Genomic DNA, 19,664 nt, shown 5'->3' with positions numbered 1-19,664 from the left:
GCTCTGTGTGCACATTAACATTTGAGAAGAGTGTCTCTGGAGCACTGCCAAGAACAAAGGAGCAGCAGGTAAAAAATAACAAAGAAGAAGAAAAAAAACACTGCTGGATTGGGAGAACAGCTATCACAAATTCTCTGTACCTTTCTCACAGAATTCCCTCCACACTCATTTAGGGTATACTAATGCTTGCTTTGGACACAATTGCAACATCTTTGGCTATGGTGTGTTATTTTCCAGCCTGCAATAGATTAGAAGCAGCAGTATAGAAGCAGCTAGAGGCACAATTAGAGCATCTTTACCACCACTGCAAAGTGCTACATGAATGTAAAAACGCTGATTGCCCATGCCATTTTAGAAGGAGAGGTCTGGAGCATCTCTCCAATACTGTATTAGAATTTCTTTACTAGCATTCTGCAAGCCAGGGCAGCATTCCAAAATTTCATTTTTAAGTACATGTTAGTGTCTGGTACAGATAATAAAACACATGCTGCATGCCGATGAAATTTAATGTTCAAGCTAAATAATAAAATGTTTTATTTATGGGCAAATTTTATATCTCCCCATAGGGAGATAAGTTAGTGTGCAAGCCCTTCCCACTTCTCCTAGGTCTGATGCGAAGCCAGTTTGTATCCCCTTGATATTCCAGGGGAAAGACAGGAGTTGGAGGGGTTGGCGGGGTGGGGGTAAGGTAAGGAATACAGGGAGAGAAGGCTCTGTACTTATTAGCCTGGGTACAATGTGGCTGAATGACAATTTTACTGGGCTTTCGGTGTAAGAACAGTGGAGGAAGCAGTTAAATAGGACTACCTTTCTGAGCTCGGCCGAGTCTCAGTTGTTGAGTTAGGATTGATGGAGAGGGTTGTATTTGAGAACTTTAAAAAAAAAAAAAAAAAAAAAAAGAAAAAAAAACTCTGAAGAGACCACAGATGATTATGATTATGCTAGGAAGGATTCCTAGCCCTTACTAGACCTTATCCTTATCAGCTTGCTCTTTCATTTCAGGATTCAATCAGCAAATGTTGATTAAGCTCTTACCATGTGCCAGGCATTGATCCTACGTAATGGGGATAAAGAGTATGAAGCAAATCAGAGGCCTTGTTCTCAAGGAGCGTGCATTCCAAGCACGTGTTATGGGACATAAACATGTGCACAAGTAATTTGGGGAAGTGAGAAGGGCTGTACAGAAGATAAAACTGATAGAGAGATCTGGCAGTGGTCAGAGAGGGCTTCTTAGAAAAAGTCACATTTGGATTGAGTCCTGAGATTTCATGAGAAGGAGGCAGCCCCTGAAGGTCTAGACGAAGGACATTCCAAAGAGAAGGACCAGCAAGGGGCCGACAGCATGTGTCACCACATTCCAGGAAAGTGGGGGAGTGGAGTGAGACAGGGTGGGGGTCTGGAGGAGGGGGTAGACCATGCAGGGCCATGGTAAGGTGGTGGAATAAGCTGTGTCTCAAGCAGAGGAGTGATATTGTCAAAGCTCACCCTGGCTGAACTGTGGCAGTTTGGGGAAGAAGCTGTTGTATTCCAGGTGACAGACAATGGTGGCTTGACTGGGGGCAGTTGTGGAGGTGTAAGAAGTGGCTGGATTTAGGATATATCCTGCAAAGGGAACTGATGAGTCCTTCTGATGAAATGGATGCTCATGCAAGGGTTGAGCTCCGTTGTCTGAGCAAATGGGTGAATGGTAGCATCATTTGGAGGAGAAAACTAGTATTTTTCTTTCTTTTTTTTTTTTTTTTTCTTTTTGAGATGGAGCCTCGCTCTGTCACCCAGGCTGGAGTGCAGTGGCACAATCTCGGCTCACTGCAATCTCTGCCTCCTGGGTTCAAGCGATTCTCATGCCTCAGCCTCCTGAGTACTGATATTACAGACGTGCACCATCATGCCAGGCTAATTTTTGTATTTTTAGTAGAGATGGGGTTTCACAATGTTGGCTAGGCTGGTCTCGAACTCCTGACCTCAGGCTATCTACCCACCTCAGCCACCCAAAGTGCTGGAATTACAGGTGTGAGCCACTGTGCCTGGCTGAGAAAACTAGTGTTTCTTTAAGTTTGAGATGCCATTAACTATCCAGGAGGAATAATATTTAGGAAGTTGGATGTGAGTTTAGAGCTCTTAGAAAAAGGCAGGGGTTGGAGATTTTTTAAATGGGAGGGTCGTCAGCACATAGAAAGTGTTGAAGCTACAGGACTGAGAACAGAGAACACTTAGAAAGGGATAAGAGAGAAGACTGAGTCCTGGGCATACTACCCTTTAGAGAACTGATGGAGGAGGAGGAACCAGCAGATGAGACTAGGAAAAATGGCTGGAGACGAAGGAGGAGAAGCTAGTGGAATTTGTCACCATGTCAAATGCTGCTGGAAATTTGAGTAAGATGAAGACAGAGAAGTGATCTGTAGCTCTGGGCTGGTATAGGTCACTGGTGACTCTGAGAAGGGGCTTTTTAGAGTCAGCGTGGATAGAAGAGCCCCATTAGAGTGTACAGAGGTATTTACGTACATACCAAGGACATCAAGAAATGAGTAACATCAGTTGGCTCCGGGGGACGGGAAACCAGGTGGCTGGGAACAGGAGTGGAGATAAACTTACTTTTCATCATGTATTTCTTTTGTACTATGTTACAAGCACCTATTCACAATGCCACAATGGGGTGAGGAAAGAATGGGCAGTAAAACAGAAGAGTGGGGACACCAAATATAGACAACTCGGTGGAGATGTGCTGGGAAAAGGAAAAGAGAAATGGGTTGATGTGGGGCCATGCTAAGGTTTCCTAAGAGTATGTTTATGCATGGATGAGAGTGGTCCTGCAGAGAAAGAGAGATGGACAGTGTGGGAAGGAGAGGTCATAACTGCAGAAGCAAGATCCTTAAAGAGGCCCAGGTGGGGCTGACCTGAGACAGGAGTGAGGACAGACATTTCATCTCATGTGGCAGGAAGGAAGGTGGGGCTGTAGGTTTAAATACAGTGCGATGGTGGAATAGGCAGGGGAGATGCTGAGGTCATCACTTAAGGGTGTCTGTGTTGGGGCGGGGAGAAGGTATTGAAGTTTCAAGAAAAGAGAATGGAGGCCTGGCCGCTACCCACTCTCCTGGTACAGCCACAGTCTCAGTTGCTGCAGGATGCCTGGGTGTCTGGGCAATCCGTGGACAGCAGTGAGGGCCACAATGACAGATTATGGCAGAGTAGAGCAGTGACCTGGAGGTTAGGGAGTCCATCTACCCTGACTCCTTCACAGACAGGTGTCTCCCAGCTACCCCTGCATAGCTCCAGTCCTGCTCATGTTCTCTTGCCAGCAGTACTTCCATGCTGTAAGGATGTTCAGGGGATGAGTGAAGAGGAGTCTGAAAGTGTCATTAACTGGCTTGATTGCACCTTGATCCAACTTTGCTAACAACTAGTCTTCCAAAATACAAATGTACTCTCATTGTACCGCATTCTCCTTCAGTAGTGCTTCACTTGATGAGGTCCTGCTAAGTATTATCAGAAAATCTACCCTGGCCAGGTACAATAGCTCATGCCTGTAATCCCAGCACTTTGGAAGGCCGAGGTAGGAGGATCGCTGAAGCCTAGGAGTTTGAGGACAACCTGGGCAATGGGGTGAGACCCTTGCCTCTACAAAAAAAAAAAAAAAAAATTAGCTGGCCACTGATCTGTTCTGTCTCTACAGATTTAGCTGAGCTTCATTGTACTGATCTTTCCAACCACTTTATTCTAGTTGTCCCTCATGGTGGCAGCCCTTCTTGGGCTCCCTCAGGGTTGCCCCATACTCTGAGCATCCATGACTGTCCTTGGCTCCTCAATACCCCAAAGCCAACAACAGTCCAAAACCAACATCATATTGTCTCCACTCCATCATCACCAACCCAATGCCAATATCCAAGGCCAGCACCTCAAATTCACCCGTCCCCTTGTCCCATCAATATCTCTCCCCAAAGCTGTCTGGTCTGTTGCTACCAGCTGCTCTTCTGAATTCCTGGTAGTCCCAGTTCTGTCCCATTCTTGTATTCCCATGCTACCCTACCCCTACTGCCTGGTGGCCCCTCACCACCAAGAAGCATCCAAGGAGCCGAAGGACCACAGCCGATGGTCCTCTCAGCCAAAGAAGAATCAAGGCAAGCCTCCAAATGCAGAGGAACCCAACTAGAAGGGAAGTATTTCCGCCTTTTTCTTCCCAGAGACACCCCACCCCCAACTATCACACTTCAAGTTTATGACCCTAAACTTCAACTAGGCACTCAACACTGACAAATGAACCTCAAACTGCCTTAGGAAATCTGCTTACCATTCCCTAGAGTGATCATTTCATACATTATTTCTTCTTTAATTTGAAATTTTAAGTCAGTTTATTAAGTTCAACATGAAAACTATCAGAAGAATATCCTCAGCTTGGCATGGTGGCTCATGCCTGTAATAACAGCACTTCGGGAGGCTAAGGTCAGAGGATTGCTTGAGACCAGGAGTTCGAGACCAGCCTGGGCAACATAGACCTTGTCTCTACAAGAAATTTTAAATATTAACCATATGTGGTGGTGCACACTTGTAGTCCCAGCTACTTGGAAGGCTCACATGGGCCTGGGAAGTTGAGGCTGCAATGAACTATGATCATACCACTGCACTCCATCCTGGGTGACAGAGCGAGACCCTGTCTCAAAAAAAAAAAAAAAAAATTCTCCTTATAATTATTTCTTCTTGGAGAAAAGGAAAGGAAAATCAAAACCCTCTGAGCATAGCCAGGATGCTGTGGCAGTCAAGCCTCTCTACGATGGGGACAGTCCTCTGGTCAGTGGAGTCACTCTCTGGGTCAGCAGGATTGGAGTCTGGATCAGCCTCCTCATCCTCCAGCTCCAGGTCATCCATTTCCTGGAACAAAGACTTAATTACTTCCACGTTGTTTCCAGCATCCTCCAAGAACTGGGTATCAGATGTGTCAAGATTTGGACCTGTTTCAAGTAGCTGTTTCCCACTTAATTTATTTTTTCCTGCTTGTTCTTCCATCCATTTCTTTTTAATTTCCAAGCCTTCTGCAGCAAATTTGGACTTCCAATTTAAGACATTCTCGATTATAACAGGAATGCCATGGAATAATTGCTTTTCAGCTTATTTGGATTCTTTCTGTTTCTTTTTTTTTCTTCTCTTCTAGTTTTTTTTATGTGATCTATTTCTTTTAATTTTTCTTGCACAACTGTCACTAAAGATCATCACCATACCAAGATTTTCTTCAGCCTGTAATGCTAAGAATTTTTAAATGTCTGAGACATTATCTTCTAGATTTTCTGAGAATACTTCATAAAGGCAGGGTTTATCTGGATATTTCTCCTTGTCTGTAAACTTGAGGGTAGTCTGGACAGTTTCATCATTTTCTCCAGCCTTAGATGTCACAGTAATGGTGAAGCTGGGTGAATTTCCTTTTTTTTTTCTTTATTACTATTTTTTGAGACAAAGTCTCACTCTGTTGCCCAGGCTAGAGTGCAGTGGCACAATCACGGCTTACTGCAGCCTCCACCTCCTGGGCTCAAGCCATCCTCCCACCTCAGACTCCTGAGTAGCTGATTCTATAGGTGTCCTGGTTTGGGCGGGTAGCAGTAGTGGCATCCGGGGAGCTCCCACCAGCTCCACGGAGTGTGTAGCCCCAGCCGAGCCTCCCTGCTGCAGCCAGCATTCTGGCAGCTGCTGTCCTCAACAGCCCTGTACCCAGCACATAGGCCTTCAGCTGAGTGTAACCTGGGTATGGTGGCTCATGCCTGTAATCCCAGCACTTTGAGAGGCCGGGGTGGGAGGGTCACTTGAGCCCAGGAGTTCGAGACTAGCCTGGGCAACAAAGCAAGGCCTCATCTCTAAAAATAATATAAAAATAAATGAGTGTATTGAATGTATAAACAATATCTTTGCCAACAAGGGGTGATGCCAAAAAGCTGGACACATTTTTTTGCAATGAGCATCAGAACAATCAGAAGAAAACAAATTATTTTTTATGGAGTCTCACTCTGTTGCCCAGGCTTGAGGGCAGTGACTGGATCTTGGCTCAATTCAGCTTCTGCTTCCTGGGTTTAAGCGATCCTCCCACCTCATCCTCTCGAGTAGCTGGAATTACAAATGAGAGCCACCACACCCAGCTAATTTTTGTATTTTTAGTAGAGATGGGGTTTCACCATATTGGCCAGGCTAGTCTCAAACTCCTGACCTCAAGAGATCCACCCACCTTGGCCTCCCAAAGTGCTGGGATTACAGGCATGAGCCACTGCATCCAGCCAAGAAAACAGATTTTTAAAGTGGTGGTGGCCCTTGGAGTTCTGCCTCAGTCCTCCGTTTTCTCATCAAATGGCCTCCCTGCACTCAGTCCTTTATGCTTGTGTTCCCCTCTCACCTGGCCACTGTCAACTCCCACAAAACTCATCTCCCCTGCTTCTCTTCAGGCCCAGGTAGCCAGGTGCCTGCAGGGCCTCTCCTCCTGAGACCCCCTGTTGCAAACATACTCGTCATCTCCAGGCCTTGCCCCGCCCTGCTCCACTTCCTCTTCCCCACCTCAGCGACCAAGCCCTACCATCCTCCTTGTGCTCTAGCCAGCATCCTGGAGGCCTCTTGGACTCCCCCGGCCCATATCCACCCCAACACCAAGCCCTGGCCTTCCACCTCACATGATCCCTCCTCCCATCCCTGCTGCCACCACTGCCTGCCATGGTCCTCTTGTTTCTCCTGTGCGGGCACCAGCTGCCCTGACTCTATTCCTGCCTCAGCCAACCCATCCTCCACACTTTAACCAGAGTGACCATTCTCCAGTGTAAATAGGGTCACCTGACACCCCTTCTTAAATATCTCTATCCTCATAGTCTGCATGATGAAGTCTAAATTCCACTGCATGGGCCATTCACGGTTCTCTGCCTACCTCTCTATTTCCCAGTCTCCAGCTCCTCCCGTGCAGGGAACACCTCCAGGCCCTCTGTCTGCTGTTACCTCTGCCTGGAATGCCCTCTCCCTCTTACACTGGAAAACCACCCATTACAGGGCTCTGTTCTGTGAAGTCTTTCCTGACCTATCCAAATGGAGGTGTGGTTCTCTCCTTCACATTCCCATACAACTGTGTACCCCTCTCCCCACCCCTGACTGTGTGCCCTCAAGGGCAGGGCCCTGTGCAGCCTCAGCACCCAGTGCTGGCCTGGCACCGAGTTGAGTACTTATTCCCTGAGAACCCGCATAAGGTGCCCACACCAGGCCTTCCCAGTGGCTCTCAAAATGAGAGCATAGTGGGACCTGGGAGGTAGCCATGGCCCTCGTGGGTAAATATGGTGACCTCCTTCTTCTTGGCTGTGTCCCATTGCCCAGCACAAGGCCTGGCAATAGTAGGGGCTCAATAAACACTCACTGAAGGGACAGAGGCATACAGACATGAGTAAAATGAACTCTGGGGCTGAAAAGGTCCAGAGATCTTCTGCCTAGCCCACATCACCCACCTATGCCTCAACATTTCACAAAGGAGGAAGTTGAAGTCACCCCAAGGGCAGGGACTTTCTCGAGATGAAACACTGGATTCCTTCCTTGCCAAAAGACCAAAACCCGGATGTCCTTCTTCCCAAGATTTCCTCTCCAACATCTACAAAGGCAAAAAGGCTCCAAAAAGCAGGTGGGGCTTATTGCTGACACCCCAAGCCCCATGCCTGAGCACACACTGTGGGCCAAGCTTAGTGTTGGTGTTCTTAGGCATTACTGCATGTGCTCCCATGTCGACATGAGGAGGGAGGCACTATTATTATCTCCATCTTACATCTGAGAAATTGGAGGTTCAGGCTGCTGAAGTTACATGGCAAGAAAGTGCAGAGGCTGGGCATGGTGGCTCACATCCATAATTCCAACATTTTGGGAGACTAAAGTGGGAAGATCGCTTGAGCCCAGCAGTTTGAGACAAGCTTGGGCAACATAGTGAGATCCCATCTCTAAAAAGAAAAAAAAAAATACATACACACACACACACACACACACACACACAGGTGTGATGGCATCTGCCTATAGTCCCAGCTATAGGAGGCTGAGGCAGGAGGACTGCTTGATCCCAGGAGTGTGCACCACTGCACTCCAGCCTGGGTGACAGAGCAAGACCCTGTCTCCAAAAAATAAATAAATAAATAAAGTGCTGGAGACAAAATTTGAATTCTGGGCTGGGCGTGGTGGCTCACGCCTGTAATCCCAGCACTTTGGGAGGCCAAGCTGGGAGGATCACTTGAGGTCAGGCCAATATGGTGAAATCCCATCTCTACTAAAAATACAAAGATTAGCTGGGCGTGGTGGTGTGTGCCTGTAATCCCAGCTACTCGGGTGGCTGAGGCAGAATTGCTTGAACCTGGGAGGCAGAGGTTGCAGTGAGCCAAGATCACACTACTGCACTCCAGCCTGGGCAAAAGACCAAGACTCTGTCTCAAGAAAAGAAAAAATTGAACTCTGTTTGACATGACTCCAAGATTGGCATTCTCAGATTCCACCCTCTGCCCCAGAATGGCTTGGCTAGGAGTGCCTGAGGGGCGGGGCTGGCAAAGCAGTGCCTCCTATATGAGGGAGAGGGAGGAGGCCTGATAGGGCGATGGCCTCTCTGGGACCTGGTCCAGAACTAGGAAGCCTGAGAGGAAGGGGCCTCTCTTCCCAAACACTCTATGGCAACATGGCACAGGCCTTTCTCCACCCCTGCCTCTGCTGGTCTCAAAACGTGGGGGGCATTGCAAAGGGGATAAACCTGAAGGGCTTCTATTCAGGTGAGAGAAAGGCAGGATCCAACTAAGAGTCAGGTTACACCCAGAGATGTTCAAAGCTCTTGTCATGGGGCATGGGGACTCTTCTCCTCCATGCCCCATAGGCCCATCCAGTCCCTTCTCCACAAGCTAAACATGCCCATCTGTGTCCCCAAACCAGCAATAGTTGTTGGTTTTCAACTGGATAAAGTCCAGATCCCTTAGCTTGGCATTCAAGCTGCTCTGGGATCCCATTTTTGACTATTTGTCCTACCTCATTCTCTCACTAAGCAAGCTCTTTGCATCATCAAGTTAGGCTGCTCACCATTCCTCTCAACATGTTTGCTGCTTTCCTGCCTCCGAGGCTTTACCCATGCCTTTCCCCCTAGAGTGCTTTTCATTCCTATGTTCTCCTATTGAATCTTACCATCCTGGATGGGCATGGTGGCTCACGCCTGTAATCCCAGCACTTTGGGAGGCCAAGGAGGGCGGATCACTTGAGGTCAGGAGATTGAGACCAGCCCGGCTAACATGGCGAAACTCTGTCTCTACTAAAAATACAAAAGTTAGCCATGTTTGGTGGTGTGCCCTTGTAATCCCAACTACTCAGGAGGCTGAAGCAGAAGAATTGCTTGAACCCAGGAGGCAGAGGTTGTAGTGAACTAAGATTGCACCACTGCACTCCAGCCTGGGCAACAGAGTGGGAGGTTTTCTCAAAAAAAAAAAAAAAAAAAGTAAAGAAAGAAATCTTACCATCCTTTTAAGCCCAGGTGCACTGGCACCTTCCCCTTCCATAGAATTTCTTTCCCCCCTCTGTTAAATCCCAGGGCGCTTCACTTTGTACAGACCTGCTGACTCATGTGTGGATTATCTGCGTCTGTGCCCTTCTCCTAGATACTACATGTGAGGGCAGCAGCAGCCTCCTATTCATCACCATATCCCCCAAGGGCCGTGTGCTCAGTAGGTGCTCTAGGAATGCCTATTGGACTGATAAAGGCATGAATGGATTCCTAAAATCAATGGGAAGCATTTCTGATCCAGAGGCACCTGCATTTTAACAGGGACCACCACTTGCCCTAATGCAGAAGAATTATCCAAAACTAGGAAATAAAGCAAAAGGAGTATTATGTGCCCTTTAAAAATCTCCTTAGAGTATGTCTGACTTACTATTTACCATTGGTTAGTGCCCAGACTTTGTAAAAATTGATGTTAACTGTAAAAATTGATGTTGCAAATAATTTATTTATACTTCAAAAAGAACAACCCTGATGGTTATGATTTGGTTGTCCTGCAGGACATTAAATAGTTTTGTATGTTACATAGCCATCTTAAGTAACCAGCATTCTTACTTAGCCATCTTAAGTAACCAGCATTCTTACTTAGCCATCTTACGTCATCAGCATTCTTTTTTCACTGACCATACTTCAATTTCTAATATCTTCCTTTAAACCATCTTTGCCATTCTGCTGGGTTGCCTCATTCATGAGTTAAACAAATCTTTCACTTGTGTTCACTATACGTTTATATAAGAGTTATGTCTTTTAAATTTTTGAAAATTATGCTTTGACACAACTTTGGGCACATTAAAATCATCTGTGGGGCATTTAAAAGATACAGAATCCCAGCACTTTGGGAGGCCAAAGCAGGCAAATCACTCGAGCCCAGGAGTTTGAGATCAGCCTGGGCAACATGGCAAAAACCTGTCCCTACAGAAAACAAAAATAAAAAAATTAGCCAGGCATGTTGATGCACACCTGTGGTCCCAGCTACTCAGGAGGCCAAGGCAGGAGGATTGCTTGAGCCTGGGAGGTTAAGTCTGCAGTGAGCCATGATCGTGCCACTGCACTACAGCCTGGGCAACAGAAGAAGACCCTTTCTCAAAAACAAAAAAAAGAAAGATATAGAAACCCAGGTTCTACCTCTGGGATTCTGATACAGAAACTTCTGGGTGGGACTTTGCTGCCTGTTTCTTTAGTACTCTCAGAGAATTCTAATTAATAGAGCTGAGAACCTCTCTACTAAAGGGCAACAGCCTTTATTAGGCTTGTTTGTTACCACAAACAAGCACTCGTTAAATGTTCGCCATTATTGCCTGGCACAGTGCATGCACCTCTAATCCTAGTTACTTGGGAGGCTGTGGCGGGATGATTACTTGAGCCAGGAGTTCAAGTCTGTGATGCAATATGACTGTGTTTGAGAATAGCCACTGCACTGTAGCCTGGGCAACATGGTGACACTCCATCTCTTAAAAAAAAGAAAAAAAATGTTACCCATTGTTATCGTTAGTTCTGACAATGGAACTTCAGACACAGGGATGAAGATTTGGTATAGTGGTACTCTGGGTGTTCCTGAAATCATACCAGCTTTACACTGGGTCTTTTGGATCATGAGAGGCCATGGTATACAATACTGGGTGTATCACTGTATTAGTTTCCTTGGCTGCCATAACATGCAACACAGATTTATTATCTTACAGTTCTGGAGTTCAGAAGTCTGAAATAAGCCTTACCAGGCTAAAATAAGGTTGTGGCCAAGGCTGTTTTTTTCTGCAGGATCCAAGGGAGAGTCTCTTCCGTGCCTCTTCCAGCTCCCAGTGGCTGCCAGCGTTCTTTGGCTCATGGCTTCATCTCTCCAGTCTCTGCTTTGGTGGTCACATGGCCTCCTCCAACCACCCACTTTGATCTCCTCCCTCTCCTTCTTATAAGGACCCTGTGATCACATTGGGCTCACCCAGATAAACCAAGGTAATCTCTTTGCTGGAATGAGCTCAGTCGGGGAGACCCTAACCCAGCAGCACTAGAGGAATTAAAGACACACACGCAGAAATATAGAGGTGTGAAGTGGGAAATCGGGGTCTCACAGCCTTCAGAGCTGAGAGCCCCGAACAGAGACTTACCCACGTATTTATTAACAGCAAACCAGTCATTAGCACTGTTTCTATAGATATTAAATTAACTAAAAGTATCCCTTATGGGAAACGAAGGGATGGGCCGGCCCAATTAAAGGAATAGGTTGGGCTAGTTAACTGCAGCAGGAGCATGTCCTTAAGGCACAGATCGCTCATGCTATTGTTTGTGGCTTAAGAATGCCTTTGGCCGGGCGCGGTGGCTCAAGCCTGTAATCCCAGCACTTTGGGAGGCCGAGACGGGTGGATCACGAGGTCAGGAGATCGAGATCATCCTGGCTAACACGGTGAAACCCCATCTCTACTAAAAAAATACAAAAAACTAGCCAGGCGAGGTGGCGGGCGCCTGTAGTCCCAGCTACTCGGGAGGCTGAGGCAGGAGAATGGCGTAAACCTGGGAGGTGGAGCTTGCAGTGAGCTGAGATCCGGCCACTGCACTCCAGCCTGGGCAACAGAGCGAGACTCCGTCTCAAAAAAAAAAAAAAAAAAAGAATGCCTTTAAGCGGTTTTTCGCCCTGGGCGGGCCAGGTGTTCCTTGCCCTCATTCCCGTAAACCCACAGCCTTCCGGCTTGGGTGTTAGGGCCATTATGAACATGTTACAGTGCTGCAGAGATTTTGTTTATGGCCAGTCTTGGGGCCAGTTTATGGCCATATTTTGGGGGGCCTGCTCCCAACGCTCTTCATCTCAAGATCCTTAATCTAATTGCACCTTCAAAGTCCCTTTTGCCACATAAGGTAACAGTCACACTTTCTGGAGATTAACGGGTGGACATTTGGGGAGGCATTATTCAGCCTACCAGAGTCATCCTTCTCTGCAGCCTCAGGATCCAAGGCATCACCCCCTGCCGAGAGCTCACCACTCCCCACCACCCCGCATCCCTTGGAGCCATGGAGGACCCACTGTGTTCTCAGTGTAGGGGATCAGAGCAAGTGGAGGTTTTGCAAACCTCCAAAACTAGGGGTTCTATACTGAAAACAGTAATAAAGTTGGAATTTCAGGAGACAAGAGAGAGAATTTAGAGGCAGCTCTGGATGATGCAGCTGCCTGTGGGTGGTCCATAAAGCCAGCATGGATGTCTCCCTGTCACACAATCAGGTCACCACCACCTCTCTTCAGTAGCAGTCTGCCCTCTGGGCTGCAGCTTTATTTACTGTTGTATTAAGTTATTAAAATTAAAAAAAAACACACCTGTCTACTATTTATTTTAGTAGATAATAGAAATGAGTTAAGATTGCTGCATTATGTCTCCATGAAGTAATTATGATCTAAGAGCTCCACAAAAACCCGTCAGAGAATAGGCAGAAGCTTCATTTTCTTCCCTGCATCTGAATGTGGCCTGGGTTTGCCAGGGCAAGCAGGGACACTGTGTGCAGTGGAAAAAGGCCTGCCTTCCACAGCCCCGGGCCAGGGTGAATGACTTGGCAAGTGGGGTAGGAGCTGGGATATCTGGCAAGCAGAGTAGGAAAGCCAGATTCCCTTGAACAGTGAACAACCTGCACATCTGAACACAGCAGCCCTCGTTTCCCATCTGCATCCACGTCCTTGCCTCTATTGTGAACTCATTTCACCAGATCTTAAGGTTTACAAACTCTCAAAGCATCCCCAATATCGTCTCAATCCTCACAAGAACCCCATGAGGCTGGTCATCTTGGTATCATTGTCCCATTTTAGAGATGAGAAAACTGAAGTTAAAGACATGAATGATTTGCCATCACCTGGCTTGTGGGTGACGCAGTTGGATGCCGAAGTGTCTCCTTCTTGACATCACTCAGTGCAAGGTGGCCCTGGGGTGGGGCATGCATTTTAGTGGGCAAGGCTTTCATCTTGTCATAGGCTGTCAGCAGCCCAGACTTCAGGAACCTCCTCTTTAAGAAAGCTACCCACTTCCCATACCTCTGCCTGCCCTCCTCAGGGTTCTCACATTCTTCTAATCCTGCCTCTGAGACACTCAGCAAATGCCATGCCCCCTCAGCATGTCTGCTTCTGCTTCCACAGTGCAGGCTCTGGGGCAGATGATCCACAGTTACTTATTCAAAGAAGTGAGGGAGTTAATGTACTTTGAATGGATTTTATCCCTAATTGAGCAGGCGTGTAAGCTTGCTGTGGGTCCTGACTGAGGGATGTCCCACCAGGACGCAAGCCCTCTGGCTTTTCATGACGCATCAAGATCAGAGGCAGAGAAAGCTCAACCCACACTGACACGAGGAAGAGACAGCCTTCTTGGAGGACCTGGAAAACAATTTGGCACTTTGTTTTGGTGTAACTGGAAAGCTGCTCTAACTGGGAAACTAGGATTGGCCAAGGCAGGCACGTGGGTTCTGCTGTACAGCTCAGCAATGCCCTAGGCTCAGCGTTCCCTGCCTGTTCCCACCAAAGGGCCCCAGACATCTCATCCATCCTTTGTTTGAAACTCTTCTACTCCCTTGCTGGCAAGAGATAAAGCCCACCTGGAGATTTATGATGAAAACACTCACCAGACCAAGGAACCCACTGGAGAGGGCATGCAGTGGAGCAGGGGGTCACAGATGGAATTCAGAAGGTCTGTGGACTGGGATGGGTCATAATAAAAAAGGACATCTCTATTTTCCCTACCCTCTAACTGAAGATCAGCATTTCCTTCCATTATACAAACCCCAGCAGTTTTAGCAGCACTTGGCATTCTGTTCCACAGAATTCACTGATATTTTTATATCACATCACAATGGCTACAGGTATCTTGCGATATGGTTTATGCTCCTCACTACTTCAAAATTGTGGTAGTTATTAGACACACTGCCCTGCTGGAATTTCTTCTTTTTCTTTTCTTTTCTTTTTTTTTTTTTGAGATGGAATCTCACTCTCTCACCCAGACTGGAGTACAGTGGCATGATCTCAACTCACTGCAACCTCTGCCTCGTGGGTTCAAGCGATTCTCCTGCCTCAGCCTCCTGAGTAACTGGAATTACAGGCATGTGCCACCATACCCAGCACATATACCTAATAAAAAATTAGCTAATTTTTTGTATTTTTAGTAGAGAGAGGGTTTCACTATGTTGGCCAGGCTGGTCTCAAACTCCTGACCTCAAGTGATCCACCCATCTCAGATACCCAAAGTGTTGGGATTACAGGCATGAGCCACCATGCCTGGCCCACTGCTGGATCTTAATTGATGGGTTAATAAAGAAAAATGTATTTCTATTTCACAAGTCAAAAAATATTTTGATAACCAAATCTCAATATAATTGGTTGCCTTTGTAATTCTCCTTTTTGGTTTTGGTTTTGGTTTTGTTTTGTGAGAAAGGGTCTCATTCTGTAACCCAGGCTGGAGTGCAGTAGCACGATCTTGGCTCACTGGAGCCTTGGCCTCCCAGGCCCAGGTGGTCCTTCCATCTCAGCCTCCCAAGTAGCTGAGACCACAGTTATGTGCTACCATGCCCGGCTAATTTTTAAATTATTTTGTAGAGACGGGGGTCTTATTATGTTGCCCAGGCTGGTCTTGAACTTCTGTGCTTAACGATCCTCTTGCCTCAGCCTCCCAAATTGTTGGGACTATGGGTGTGAGCCACCATGCCCAGCCTCAGTATGTATTTTTTTAAAAATGTATTTAAAAACATTATTCTGAGCAGGGGCCCATGGCACCAAGACAATAAAAATGTGAAGAACTCTTGTATACGAAGTAACTCTACAGAAGGCGAGGGGCTGAGGTTATATCACTTAGGAGGAGAATGTCTGGTTGAAAAATACACTTTCAGCTGGGCACAGTGGCTCATGCCTGTAATCCTAGCATTTGGGGAGGCCAAGAAGGGCAGATCACCTGAGGTCAGGAGTTCGACACCAGCCTGGCCAACATGGTGAAATGCCGTCTCTACTAAAAATACAGAAATTAGCCAGGTGTTAGAAGGTGCCAGCAGGTGCCTGTAATCCCAACTACTCGGGAGGCTGAGGCAGAAGAATCTCTTGAACTTGGGAGGCAGAGGTTGCAGTGAACCGCGATCGTGCCACTGCACTCCAAAAAGAAGAAAAGAAAATACACTTTCTAGGTAGGGCATGGTGGCTCATGGCTGTAATCCTAGCACTTTGGGAGGCTGCGATGGGAAGATTATTTGAGCCCAGGAATATGAGACCAGCCTGGGCAACATAGAGAGACAGGCCTCTACCCCCATCTCTAGAATTTCTTTTTTCTTTAAATTAGCGGGGCGTGGTATACATGCCAATAGTCCCAGCTACTCAGGAGGCTGAGGTGGGAGGATCTCTTGATACCGGGAATTTGAGGTGAGCTATGACCACGCCACTGCACTCCAGTCTGAGTAACAGAGTGAGAAACTGTCTCAAAAACAAAAAAGAAAAACATTTTTAAAAATTGCAGATTCTAGGGCCCTGTCACAGGCCAGGCTCTCTGGGAAGCAGACCCCTAGATGGAGTTTAGGGTCCAGAGTTCAGAGGGTTTGTCAGTGTTGTGAGGATCTACACTTGTGGAAGGGAGGGGTGGAAAGCAGGATTGGACAGTCTCAAGAGAGGCCTCAGCTAACCCTGTGGGGAGCTCTGAAGATGGGATGGCTCCTTCAGAGTTGCTCTAAGTTGGGGTGAGGGGGCCAGGCCTTTATGCCCCATGTTCATCAGTCATTAGATGCAGTTACCCTAGGGAAGGGATCTGACCTTGGACAAGGCTGCTGTCTCCAGCTGAGGCACCTGTCAGAGAGGACCACCAGCTAACTGAGGGCTTCCTGCCAGCAGCACGCCCAGAAGCTGGGGAGAAAGTCATTCATTCCTACAGGAGGGTCTGGGTGGTGGCTCACAGAGTCCACTGAAAGCTTCTACTGCAGAATTATTGTAGCTAAATTCCTGAATGCAGTCCGGAGTCCATCATTTTTAAAGTTCTGTCGGTGATTCGGATGGTCTGCCTGGTTTGGAAGCCCTGAATTGCAGGTAGTCAAAGCTCGAGAGGGCTCTGAGATCACGGAGTCTGAGGGACTTGGTTCAAGGCTGTTCAGCCGGTCAGTGGCAGAGCCAGGAGGGTGCTGACCTGACCTTGGCCATGGCCTTGCTCCACTTTTAAATTTCACTCAACAGATATTTATTGAGAATCTCCCACCACCACGTGAGGCACTGGGGATGCACTAGTGAGCAAAAGAACACAGTCCCTCCCCTTGGGATATTCACAGTCCTGCCCCCCACGATTCTCTCAGCTGGGCCTGCAACTACTCAAACATTGCTCATGGGACCATGAGTTGGCAATCTCTATCAACGCCGTAAATGTATCTACTCAGCATTTCCACTTCTAGGTATTTATCCTACAGCTAAGCCTCCATATGGGTGAAGTGATATACGTACAAGAGTATTCACATGTTCACCAGAAATTGTTTATAATAGCAACACCCTGGAAACACCCTAGAGGTTGATCGATGGGGTTCTGGTTGAATAAGCCGTATCCTGGGTAATCACTAAAAATAAAAGAGGCACCTTTCTATATAATGATATGAAAAAAAAAAAAAGAAACCTCCCAAGACATATTGGCAAGCAAAAAAGGAAGATACAGATAACACCAATTATAACATGCCACTATTTTGGTGGAAAAAAAGAAAAGATATATGTGAATTTGTTAAGATTTTCAGTGAACCAAGAGCTTTAACAAAGAGGGAAACACTCAGTCCAAATAGAAAAACAGAAACCACTCAAGGTTTTTCACACAGAGATCATTTAATTCAGGAAATGGGTTCAGCAAGTGATACAAGAGCTGAGAAACCAAATACACCTATCAGCTGACCTAAGACCTTGGGAAATAATAGCCTGTAAGGGCTTAGCCTCCCAGGATAGAGAGAAGAGGAGGAAGAGGGTGAGGAGTGAATTTCAGGCTACCATAATAGTGTTCAGGATAATATGTTTAATAAATGCATAGAGTATATGCCAGAGGTCACATAAGAAACAGTCATGGTGCTTGTCTCTAGGAGTTGGAGACTGGGAAGGAGACCTAGATTATATAGGGTGCCCTTTGGTTTACTTTGAAATTTTGTACCATGAGTGTATGTTGCCTATTTGAAACAAGACACTTGCCTGACGTTCATATTTAGTATATTGGTAAAGCCAAAGCCATTATATTTTTTCACTGGAAAACATCCTTCTGGAAATGAAATGCCAGCAAAATCTCCCCACACATCTCCTGTAATTATACCCCCGAAGACAGCACAGCAATTTTTTCTGTGCATGCTTTTTACAAGTGTCCTCTTCAAATCCTCCTTGGATGAAGCACAGCCCTGAGAGAAGGCAGAGACCACTGGAGTGGAGAGGATGTTTTCCTCTCATCAGCAGCTGGCTTGCTGTGTGATCTCACACCACATCTGTGGCCACTTAGGAAGCTGCCGGCCGGAAGGCCTCAGCTGGCATCCCAGAGCCGTGGTGCCTGCCAGCGCACGTCTGAAGGGGCTGCTGCGTCACTCTCTGGGGAACAGCACACACTGGGTGCCACTGGCCAAAGCCCTGGGTGCCCACAAGGGAGGAAGATGTGGGCTCCTGGGCTCTGCCCTCGACTAACAAGTTTTGTAACTCCATAAAGAAGATGGATGGTGGAAGAAGTAGAAGGGCTAGCTCTTGTCATTGACAATTAACCCTGGTAAACCGTATGAGGTACAGGAAGTATAACTAACTTGCCCAGGGTCATACTGTCCTACAATGACAGAGGTGGAATTCAGCCCAGATCTGGGTGAGATCATGAGTCCAGTCCTCTCACTGTGCCGACAGGGATACCTGGCCACTGAGGGTCACAGAGGCACCAGCCCAAGGGGTTCTGACCTTCCATGTCACCTCCCTTGTCCCTTAGGGGCTCTCAAATCAGACTGCCCCAACTCTACTACAACTCTCAAAGCCTCAGTCTTCTCTGCTATCAAGTGGAACTTTACTACATATTTAAAAGTTCGTTATGAGGTTTAAATTTGTCAATGACTAAAAAGCATTTAGCGCATAGTGGGCTCAACAAATGCGAGTCTATTTCTTCCTTTTCTTTCAGTATTTTAATTCCTCCTCCTCTTACTGAAACCTTGCAGGGTTACTAGAGGCTCAGACAAGAACGCTACACTGACCTCTCTACAAAAGCCTCGGGCTGTACCGGAGTCCCACTGTCGGGCCTGGGAGCTGGGCTGTGCCTCTGTGGATCCTTCTGCCCTGAAATCCAGGTCCATGTTCACTTGGCATGCCATCTTCCCTCCTAACTCAAGGCAGAGAATTCAAGTTGGGTTAACTTTCCCTGCTATTAACATTTCCACGAATGCTTTCCCAGCTATTTTCATCAATTCTGAACAATTTTCTTAAGAAGAAAGGGAAACGCCCTCTCGGCTTCAGCCTCCTGCTCCTCTGGGTTCTCCGGCAGATGAACTTCTGTTTGCACATTTGGGACTCTGCTCAGCTCCCTGATTCCTGTCCCCCCAGAACAAGGTGGTCTCAGTAAGTTGCCAGATCCACTACCGAGTGGTGCAGGTTGCACCTCTCTTTCTGAGTCTCCCAGGCAAGTATTCCGGGCCTGTCTCCTGGCCCCAGAGCTCTTCTCTCTGGTGGAGGCCTTATGGTCCTTGTGAAGGCTCAGTCCCTCTTCAGTCTCTGGGCTGATGCTGTCCATGGTTGATACTGATGGGAGGAGCCTGCAGCTGTCCTTTACCTCAGTGACTTCATTCAGGTCAGCCTCGCTGTGGGCTTCCGTGTGACCTCCAGCCTAGAGGATCCCCTCTGTCTTGTGAGAAACAGCCCCTGGCCCCCTGTTTCCCCAGGGCTTCATAGTCTATCGGGGCGACAGGCATGTAGTGAGACGATCACAGCCCAGTGTGGTCAGAGCTCTGCAAGAGCAATGCAGGAGTAACTTGGGGAAAAAACAAATAAAGGAAGAAGCACTGAAGTTTTCCCAGATGAGTCAAGGACAGTGTTCTAGTTATCTCCTGCTCCAAAACACAGTGGCATAAAACGACCATCTATGCTTCCAGATTCCATGGCTCAGGAATTTGGATAGGACACTGCAGGGTGTGTCTTCCCTGCTCTGTGATGCCTGGGCCTCAGCTGGGGTGACTCTAATGGCTGGGG

General features: G+C 47.2%; 1 protein-coding gene and 1 pseudogene across 1 annotated transcript in view; both read right to left on the bottom strand.

Moving 5' to 3' along the window:
- LOC117070328 (A disintegrin and metalloproteinase with thrombospondin motifs 7-like) overlaps positions 1 to 19,664 on the bottom strand; it is a 684,711-nt gene that overhangs the window by 535,397 nt on the left and 129,650 nt on the right.
- LOC117069551 lies at positions 3,080 to 18,775 on the bottom strand (annotated as a pseudogene).

The sequence above is a fragment of the Trachypithecus francoisi genome, unplaced genomic scaffold (assembly GCF_009764315.1).
Source record: "Trachypithecus francoisi isolate TF-2019V2 unplaced genomic scaffold, Tfra_2.0 Lachesis_group3, whole genome shotgun sequence".
Taxonomy (NCBI): Eukaryota; Metazoa; Chordata; class Mammalia; order Primates; family Cercopithecidae; genus Trachypithecus; species Trachypithecus francoisi.
This window is presented reverse-complemented; position numbering and strand designations above follow the sequence as displayed.